Source organism: Bos javanicus, chromosome 22, assembly GCF_032452875.1.
Source record: "Bos javanicus breed banteng chromosome 22, ARS-OSU_banteng_1.0, whole genome shotgun sequence".
NCBI lineage: Eukaryota > Metazoa > Chordata > Mammalia > Artiodactyla > Bovidae > Bos > Bos javanicus.
In genome coordinates this window covers 45604695-45615469 of record NC_083889.1, presented here as the reverse complement: position 1 = coordinate 45615469, position 10775 = coordinate 45604695, and the positions used below count along the sequence as shown (strand labels likewise).

The window sequence follows — 10775 nt, the reverse complement described above, 5'->3', positions numbered from 1 at the left end:
ATTTATAGCCAGAAAAACATCCACTTAAGACTGATGGTTAAATAAAAACATTTTCCATAAAATAAAAGCTAAGATAGTTCCCACTAAGATAACCCACTAAAAGAACACCGAAAGGCTGGACCTCCAGCTCTAGGCAAGGTCAGCACAGATCACACAGATGTCTGAGAAACAAGATCTCGGCAAATATATCGGGAAATCTAAACACTGTATGAAGTAATACTTGCCGTGTCTATTATAGGGCATTAAACAACAACATACTGGTCAAATAAGAGCATATACGTTAGGAGAAAAACTAAAATCGAAATGATCTAAGAACCTCGCATTGTTTGAGATGAGGATCAAGGTACTGATTAATATAAGACTGTCTTCAATGTAAACGTTTAAGCATATTGGGTATCCACGTTGTCAAAAAATAGGAAATGTGGTTTTCAAAACAAAAAGTCAGAAAATGGAATGAGGAAAAAGAAACACTACTCACCCCAAAGGAAAAGGAAGATGAACGAAAGAAAGAGAGTGAGTGAAAGTCTCTCAGTCGTGTCTGACTCTTTGAGACCCCATGGAATAGTCCATGGAATTCTCCAGACCAGAATACTGGAGTGGGTAGCCATCCGCTTCTCCAGGGGATCTTCCCAACCCAGGGATGGAACCAGGTGGATTCTTTACCAGCTGAGCCATCAGGGAAGCCCAAAGAAAGGAAAAGTAGGACAAATAGAAAGCTTAAAATATATCAATGATCACAGTCACTACAATGAACTGGCTTTTCAAAGACAAAGAGTAAAGGCGGCCAGAGCAAAGAAAATCCAACTCCAGATGTTTAAAAGAAATGCTCAAAATCTAAAGATTCAGAGCAGTTGAATAAAAGGATTGAAAGAGACAAGTACCAACCAAAAGAAGACAACCATAGCCATATTGATACCAAACCCAATAGACTTTGAGGTGCAAAACATTCTTTGATATTAATAATTGTACATATAAATTATAAATTTACAATTATGAATAATAATAGTAATGAAAGTTCTTGTTTGCAAGCAAGATAGCAAGTGAACAAATGAGTAAGATGCCATTAATTCATTTGTATCTTCAAGTCGTTGAGAAATCACGTCCATGGCAAGGGGGCAGGCAGCTCCGTTGAAACCAAGGGGGAGCTCCCTCCCAGCTTCCTCCGTTGTCTGGGCTGCACTGCCTGCCAGGAGCCTGCCATCCCGCTTTACGCAGCCTCGAATAGGAGGACCTCCCCGTGCTCACCACAGCTTCGCTTCCCTCGACTGCTGGCTGAGTGGACCGGTTTCCACTACTGTTTGGCACAGTTCCTCAGTCACCCCCACTGAAAGCCACAACTGCTCAGCCACACGTCCTTGGTCCCCTGTTCTTCCAGCCCCGGGTCAGAGATATAAGGGAACCCAGATGCTCTGTGTCGAGTAAATATCCTCCAATTATCCCTCCTCTCCAAGCTTCACCATGTATGCATGTGTATATGCTTAGTCCCTTCAGTACTGTCCGACTCTATGTGACCCCATGGACTGCAGCCCACCAGGCTCCTCTGTCCATGGGATTCTCCAGGCAAGAACACTGGAGCGGCTGGCCATGCCCAGGGCATCTTCCTGACCCAGGGATCGAACCCGTATCTCTTACATCTCCTGCACTGGCAGGCGAGTTCCTTACCACTAGCACTCTGATTCTCCCGCCTCTCCAAGCTTCACCCTGTGAGTCTGACTTAAATTCTTTCTCTATCTGTTCCCTCAGCACTTTTGCAAAATTATCAGCACAGAGCACTGTCCCAAGTACAAAGAAAAAACTCCTTAAGAGCCCTTAGCCTGACATTCCAGAACTATCCTAGCACATCCTGCTTCTCTGACTCCCGGGCAGGGAGGAGTGTGGTAACAACTGCCGAGCTCCTGAGCGACCCTCCACCCTTCAGACCCAAAACGTTTCTAACTTCAAGCCTGAAGGTAGCTGACAGAGATCATTTTTTATACGTTAAAATGACTTCTTTGAAAGAAATTCATTATCAATATCATAAACATTAATCAAATTTAAAACTGACTCTGCTGCTGTGAACACTTTTGTGCACTGCTATTCAGACATTCCCCACCCACACACATACGAAGTTTTCCCCATTCATTTCCATTATGAAATAGAGCATTTAGCCTAAGGGCAAAAATGAGATGAAGACCCCTGGATATCAGCAAGTCAGGCGTGTGACACACCCGTTAAAATCACGTGTTCTCAGGACTAAGTTTTTCACTGAAAAGTTGAAAAATCAACAACACATTAAATAGTAAGAGAAATGGTTTCCCCCCAAAAGAAAAGAAAATATAGCTCTTTGAATCAGTTATCTGTGACTGCATGACAGACTGCCTCACCACCCCTAGACGTCACAAAATACAGGCCTGAAACGGCATTGCCCTGCAGGAGCCATGTCTGCGCTCTCTGGACACCTCATCAGAATTCTCTCTCCCTCTTTTTTTTTCCCCCTTTAAATTGTGGTAAGAACACTTAACATGAGATCTACCTCTTAACAAATTTTAACTGTACAATACAGTATTGTTAACGGCAGGCGCAGGGGTGTACAGCAGGTCGCTAGAATTTATTCTTCTTGCATGCCTGAAACCCTATACCCTTGAACAGCAGCCCCCATCTCCCCTCCCCTCCTTCCCCTGGCAACCGCCCTTCCAGTCTCTCTCTCTGTAGGCGCTGGACTATTGTGGATGCTTCATGTAAGTGGAATCACGTGGTACCTGTCCTGTGACTGGCTTCCTTCACTTAGCGTAACGTCTGTCCTCCAGTTTCATCTGTGTTGTCACGTATGGCAGGATTTCTGGGTTTTTTGGTTTTTTTGAAGCTGAATAATATTTCCTTGTGTATGTACATTATCCATTCATCTGTTGATGGACGTTTAGGCTCTTTTCAGATCTTGGCTGTTTTGAATAAGCCTGCAGTGAATATGGGAGTGCAGATAGCTTTTTGAGATCCTGATTCAGGTTCTTTTGAATAAAGACCCAGAATGGGGGTTGCAGGGTCCCATACTAATTCTAGGAATTTAGACCCCGGGAGTTGGGCTCAGCTCCCCACCCCCACCCCCAAGTGTGCTGACTGAACAATGGCAGATCCCCACTCAGGGTCCTGGTATTCAACCTGACAGGGAGATTTCTAGAAACACAGGAGACCTGGGAGTGAACATCTGGAGCAGAGGTTTCAGCCTCACCCAAGGTGCCCAGAAAGAACAGACTCCCAGGACTCTGTCTGACCACAATGGGTCTGATGTCCAAAAGAGGGCTCCAGCATCTGTCTCTTAGAATATCCAGCTGATTCTGGAGCACTGACAAATGTGGAGCACGCAGCAGAAGGCAGGTCTGCGTCTCTCTGATCTGAGGTCCCCGGAGCCAGCCCAAGGCTCGAGGCCTCGTTGGCTTCCAGAGACATGACACCATCTTCCACGGAGCGGTGGTGTCCTCCCGCTGGAGCAGGTTCTGGGACTGCCGCCAAAAGACCCGTAACTGACACGGCCCAGAGCTGATGGGGCTGCACACCTGTGCAGTGCCGGCCTCCATTTTGCACTTTGCAGTCTTGGCTGTTGTTGTTGCATCTGCCTCTCTGTGGAGCGTTTTCCCACGTTTGGGCATCTACATACGAGAAACAGGTCCTTGCGACAAGACAGCTGAACTGTGAGTTTCACATTCTCCATTCTGGGGGAGTTGCACTGTGGATAATGTTTTTCTGGTTTAAATCAGCCCCTGTCCACCGCCGGTGTTGGTGCTGGTTCCGGTGGCGGCGGCCTCCGGTTCCTCCTGCTGGCCCATCTTGAGTGTCCAGTGGGTCAAGGTGTGGCTCCAGGCCAGTGCTCCCAGCAGAAGTGTTCTCAGTGTGGGAAAGTCCTGTAGCATCACCGTGACTTTGGATGTGAAACTGATAAGCATGTGAAGCGCAGTTAGTGCAACTGAGGAACTGGATATTTTATTGTTATTGTTTTTTAAATGAATGGCATCTTCTTTCTTTATTTGGCTGTGTCAGGTCTTGGTTGCAGCATGTGGGATCTCACTTTTGTATTTTACTTAAATTGAAATAGCTGTATGTGGCTAGTGGCTCCCACACTGGACAATGCAGTTCTAGATACTTCACCTAATTAATTATTGCATGGAAGGAACACCCAGCTTCCTGTTCCAGACGAGGAAATGGATACTCAAAGAGAGGCAGAAGGTCGTGCCTGATGTCCCCAAGAGAGACGGGGCGAGGATTCAAACCCAAATTCAAGCCATGATAACTGCTTACGTCCGCCGCAAACACACACACAAACACACACAATGTGTGTGAAACACTGATGGGAATAAAATAAAGCTGAACAGCCCATCTCCGAGGCATCAGCTCTGTTTTAGTTACAAAGCCAAAACAAAAAGGAAAGCCGCAGAGCAGGACACACACTATCAATTCCGCCTAACCATGCAGCCGCCGGCCAAGGGGCTTGGCTTCTCCCCCAGCCGCCCTGGCTCGACGCGGGGCCTGCGGTCGGGTGTGTTTTATTGCACGCCGAAAACTCCAAGGCAGCTCGGCCTCCAAGAACAAAAGCGACTGCGGGGTGAGGAGGGAATGGGGCCAAGAGGCAGGCCCTCCCATCTCCGAGGACGGACCCCGCGTCTGACAAGCCACATCCAGGCTTATAAAACGGCCGCCCGGGTGCGGAAGGGGCTCGGCCGCTGGGAAAAGGTCCCCGCTGCCTCTCGGCTCCCCGCGCCCCGGGAAAACTCCATCGCTAACAGTTACGGTCAGCCATTTAAATCACATTACACTGTAAGTGGATATACAAATTGTCAGCCCTAATGAAATTTAGAAGGAAGCAGTGGGAGAGGTGAAAACACTTAGAACTGGTTTCTTGGTTTGCGAGACCCGAATTCAAGTGGTTTACACTGCTCGTTGAGAACGTGCTCAGAGTGTGGTTTTCCTGCCGGCGCGTGGAGGCTCCAGGCAATCGCGGTGCAGCCTCCGGAAGGTTCGGCCTGGATGACCTCGGGGTCACGTGGAGCAGCTGGAGGCACAGGAGGGTGTCCTCTTTCTCGCACCTTGCGGAAGGCCCAGTGCCCAGCTGCGTGCGGAGGAGCGAGTGTGTTGGAATAACTCAGGAGCCATCTGCCACTAAGTAATTGCCCCAGGCTTCTCTCTCCAGGGCGAGAAGGATCCCGGCAGACAGGAGGGCTTGCGGGTTAGGATAGTAAGATAGGAGCTTCTGTTTAATGAGTGGTCACCGCTCGCCTAACCACTAGGCGAACCCTTTCCCCGGTGATCCTCCCCGGCCCGCTGCCGTGCACAGGGTTGCCCCTTTCACAGACCAGGTAATGGGAGCTCAGAAAGGTCGAGGCTCTTTCCCAAGATTGTGCAGGCGGTTCTGATTTCGAGGCTCAGAGTTCTCCTGCACCGCCACCTTATGCCCACCAGGGCTCGCAGCAGGGACCTGTGGGTGTGAGACTGTGTGCCCCGGAGGAGGACACGTGCCACTGACGTGCTTTCCCTGCGTCGCCCCAGTTTTCATTTGCATTCTCTTTCCACATAATGGGGTTTGAGGCCTGGTCTCCGGCTCCACGTGCCTTCAAATTCCTGGGAGGAAATTACCAGCAGGAAATCAAACTCAGTCATGTGACCCTGACCAAACTCTTGTGCACATGTCAGGAAGTAAGGCCCAGAGAAGGGGAGAGATTCGTCCAAAGTCACACAGCAAAGTGGTGGCCAGAGTGGGGTCACCATCTACACGGTGAAAGTCCCATTGGCTCGTGGTAAAGCCAGAGTTGGGGTCTCCCTGGCCTGGTTCATGTGTGGAGGGGACCCTTGCCTGACCCACTCCGGGGCCTCCTTGCACAAGCGTGTGAACTCGGATGAAGGACTCTGAGGTGGTCTCAGCTTGAAAACCAGGAAGAGGGCCTGGGTCAGGAATGAGATGTTGGGTTCCTAGCGTTTCTAGCCTGCCATTTGTCTCTTCCCAGTAACCCTGAGGCGCTATTATCTTGGGGATGGAAGTAAGGGCTCTGTAATCAGAGAGACCCAGCTTTGCTTCTGACCAGATCTGTAGTTTTGGGCAAGACACTTAATTTCCTGGGGCTTCTCTTTCTTCTGTAAAATGGAAAGAGTGACCCTTCTTTTTTTGTCAGATGCCATGAAATCAAACAGTCATGTAAAGAAAATAAACTTAAAGAAATAGCTTAAAAAAATAAGCCACCCAGGACGTGTGTTCAGGAAAAGGGAGGAATTGCTAACAAAGCAGTGGTGTGAGCTGCACAGGTCTTTCTGTTCATACTTTATAAACAGAAACCTGAGGCCCAAAGGAAGCGCAGTTGGCCCAAAGGCTTCCCATGAGGGCACAGTTGGCTACCTGCTGCCAGCCAGGTGGGGTACAGTGCAGGGTGTACCTGGGGTTCAGGAGCCCAGGCTGCCCTCCTGTGCCCCAGGATCTTGCTCCGTAAAGAGGAGGTAAGTCCCCACCCTGCTCGTGGTACAGGTCTCTCCTAAGACATGGGAAAACATTCCTTGGAGTTTCCCAGGGATGGGGGAGGACTTGGCACGCCTGAGCTGAGGCCGAGCCCATCCTGACTCCCCACCCTCTGCTTCCCCAGCCTGAGCCTGATCAAGAATCTTCAGAAGCCCCCTCCCAGGGCCTCCAAGGAAGCACCCTGCAATTTGCTGAATCAGGGAGGCTCATGAGTCATCAAAAGCAGGGTGATAGGAATGTGGCTGGTTTCTTGCCATGCTGGAGGGGGTGATTGCTGCCACCATGACTGCCGTTCATGCCACTGCCTGAGGTCCGATTTGGTGCCACGCCGCTTACTTCCATGATTAGCCATCCTCACTACACACTGTTGCATCATAGCCTCGTGACCCACATGAGAATACTGAATGAAGCTCTGAGAAGTTAAGTAACTGGCCAAAGGACACACAGCTCAGAAGAGCAGAGCTTGGAACCAGCTTTTCTTGACTCCAAAGTCTTCGTCCTACGCACTGCACCGTGCTGAGGTTGGTTGCTGTGAGAGAAAGGAATCCTGTCTCAGGTGCTGTCACAGGAGAGTGGACCTCTTGGACTCTTGGCCTGTGAGGGAGACTGTCTGAAGGTCTTCAGCAGCTCCTCACAGTTGGTGCGGATCTTCGCACTGTGGCTTCACCACTTTTCTCATTGAGAGGTGGTGTGTGCTTCTCCATCTCTTTGAATCCGGGCTGTGTGTGGGCTTGCTTTGGCCAGTAAATGCAGCGGATGTCATACGCATTCACGCCTCCACAGCCACCGGAATTGGTACTAGGAACTGCCTCAGATACCAAGATCCAAGGATGTTTGAGTCCCACAGTCAGCACCCTGTACCTGTGGATGCAGAGGGAGGACTCTAGTGGAACTTTGGAGCTTCCAGCCTCACCTGCAGGGGATATGGTACCACAGTGTGAAAGAGCCCAGGGCGCCCCTTATCCCTGAAGATAAGAGACCGTGTGGAGAGAAAGGCCCAACCAACAGCCAGAACCAGCTCTTGGTGTGTATGAGAGGTCGTGTAGGATCAGCCAGCCCCTTGCCCATCTGCCAGCCCCAGGTAAGAGCAGCGGGACACTGGTCCCCTGCAGCTAACCTGGCCCATGTCGGTGACTCGCAGGACCATAAGCGGATACAATGGCTATGGTTCTAAGCCACTAATTTTTGTATGAGTGTGCTGTGTTATTCAACAATGGACAAGTGGTAAAGTGAGTGACTTGACTCTTCTGGTCTCAGTGTCCTCATCTGTAAAACGAGCCTACACTTGTCAGAGAGGGTGAAGCTCAAGCCTGTGAGTCTTGAGGCCCTGAGTCTATAGCATGGGGTTGGCAGCATCGGCATCAAAGGGTCACCACTGGGTGAGCAGCTCTGGTCAGGGTCTCTGAGGCAAGAGGCGTGTGGTGAGCCCCTCCGAGGGTACGATGCACATGGCAACTTCTCACAATTACTTGGGCCACAATGTCATTAAAGATGATATTGAGAAACTCTGACTTAGAAGGAGAACACTGGTGAAGACCATGGCAAGTCTGTGATCCTGCGGGCTCAGTTAGGTGACAGAAAGACTGGCCAACTGGACACACAGCCTGGACGGGTGGGGTGGGGGCCGGGCAGCGGCTGCTGGGGTGCAGCTGAGTGTCCCGTGCTGGGGACTTGTGGCGCCGTGCACCCAGGCGGCCAGTTCTTCCTGTGTCGTAGCCAGAAGTGCACACTTGAATGTGAACATACTCATCTTTCAAGTGCTGGCAACTAATTTGAGTATTTTTTTTTTTTACTGTTTTGCCGGTCAAAGAAAACACATCTGGCAGCACACAGCCAGGGGGCCACGGTGTGAAAGCTCCCCCAAATGCTCAGAGGGCCTTCCTGGCTCTGAGCTGGCTGCTGGGGGTATTGTACACAACAGGGCCCCGCCCTCCAGGGTGTAGTCTTTCCAGACTTCTGTCCTTGCTAGCTAACCGAGAGCAAGGCCTCACCGTGGACTCGAACCTGCTCTGAACATCCCGAACACGGCAATTCTTATTCACAAAACCTGCAGTATAACATTCTCTCACTTCAAATACAGGTGTGCAGAGAGGTTATACAGCTTCCCACAGGGACAGCGCTAATGGCAATACCAAGATCTGAACCCAGGAGTCTGGCTTCAGAACCTATGTATATTTTTTTAAATATTTATTGGTTTGGCTGTGCCAGGTCCTATTTGCGGCACGTGGGCTCCTCCATCCTTGGTTGTGGCATCCACTGGAGATGCAGAGCCTGTATTCTCAGTCGGGCTGCCCTCTGGAGGGTGCTACAGCCCCGCGCTCCACACGGGGAAGCTTGCAGGGGACTTCTCGGGCTCAGGAGTCACCCCGGGCAAGCACCCGTCCACCGTCGGCCCTCCTTCCCCGCGTGCTCAGAGCCTCAGTCCCTCTATCTCAGGCCGTGCTTCTCAGCTGGGGGCTGATTCCACTTCCTGGGATACAGGGTCCCTGGTGTCAGGAGACATTATTGCTTGTCACAAATGGGGGGCCCTCCTGGCATCTCGTGGGTAGAGGCTAACGATGCTGCTAAACATTGCACCCCCAAAATAAAGAATGCTCCAGCCTCAGATGTCAACAACACCAAGGTGAGAAACCTGCTCTCAGCAGCTGGCTGGCAACCATGGCAACATCCAACCGGGAGCCAGCAGAATATTCCAGGTGATTCAGTCTGTTTCCCTAAGACTTTGTTCTCTCTTCTCAAATCATTCTTTCTTCTCTTGCCCGGGAATGTCTTCATAATCCGATGTCACTGTGCTAAATGCCTGCAGTGTCTAACGATCTCCCAAATACAACTCTCTTATACATTAGTAGCAGCAGAACAAATAAATGGTGGGGGTGGCAGGGGGTGGGAAATAGCTGCAGGCAAAAAGATCACGATAGATCCTTGAAATCTGACCATAGGATGTACATGCCTGAAATGTGGATATTTGTTCTGGATTCTCTGAGCCATCATCAAGCCCACATTAAACTTCAGTCGTCATGAACACCATTGCTGCCAAACATAACACGTGACTGCAGATTTCATAAAATGATTTTAATAGAAAAGTAGTACAAGATATGAACAAAAATAAATACTCTTTATCTCATTTCTAGCCCAGCAAATAGTACACTGCACATAAAACTGATCTACAATGCAATTTTCCTCATTTGTTTGCCTCTGAAATACAGAGACAGCATGTTAATTAAATCTTCTAGATTAAAATTGATACATTTTTAAGAAAAAAATCATACCAACCTTTAATCATTCATTTTTTTAAAGTTGGCTCACAAGATGCTGTTTCTCTAACATAAAATATTATCCAGTCATCAGAGTTAAATATAAGGTCTGTGTGAATAGGTGAATTAGAAGACTCTCTTACTCAGTTTTAATTCCTGCATTGCTGTTTCCAATATTAAGAATGCATTTCATTGTCTTACTTTCAAAGTATAGCATCTGCATCTGACTCTCACCAATCCACAGAGAGGGGAGAGTAACAAATACTTTTTAAAAAAATAAATATTTTAGAAGTATATTTTACAGTGATAATGCAGTATTGCAGACCTATGCCTTGGTGTGTATTTGCATCATATACATATCCTTCAAGTTATTAGTCCCTTTTCTAGCTGTCTCTATTTACATTATGGATCACTCACTCTTTGGGGGTTGCTTTTGCTAACGATCTCTAGGAGTCAGCCCATGACAGTTTCTTATTTGGAGTACTTGTGCTAACATGTCATCTTTGATTCTGGTGGCTTGAATAAGGTCTTACAAAAACAAATTGAAAACTGTATTGGAAAATAGAACAAGCAGAGGGTTTGTGTGGCCTACTGAACAGTGCCGGTCTTGGGAGGTCAACAGCTCAGAGAACTGAACAGATACACTGGACTAAAGCTTAAAACAGCCTTCCTTTTACTTAAACAGTGCCAGTCTTGGGAGGTCAACAGCTCAGAGAACTGAACAGATACACTGGACTAAAGCTTAAAACAGCCTTCCTTTTACTTAAGCCCATAATTACCATTTTGAACATAGCTCCATTCGCTGCTGCCTGTATATAAATTTTTTGCTAATTTTCCTGTATTGGGAAGATCTTGAATGCAGTCCAGGATGAGATGAAAAAAAAAAAAAAGCTGACGCTCCTAAATCGAATATATGTTTTTGCAATAAGGAACACTGGTCAATATACAACTGAGGAAAACCTGAAACAGATGTGAGTCCTAGAACCACAAGCGTTTGAATTTGCCCAGAAATGCTATTTTAAACACTCTATATGTTGGTCTACTGTTTT

General features: G+C 48.5%; 1 long non-coding RNA gene across 1 annotated transcript; it reads left to right on the top strand.

Annotated features, from left to right (window-relative positions):
* Nucleotides 1-10108: 10108 nt before the first annotated feature.
* On the top strand, nt 10109-10654 carry LOC133235301 (uncharacterized). Its single transcript, XR_009732525.1, has 2 exons — nt 10109-10340; nt 10427-10654. It is a non-coding gene; the product is annotated as an uncharacterized LOC133235301 (long non-coding RNA).
* Nucleotides 10655-10775: the final 121 nt, after the last annotated feature.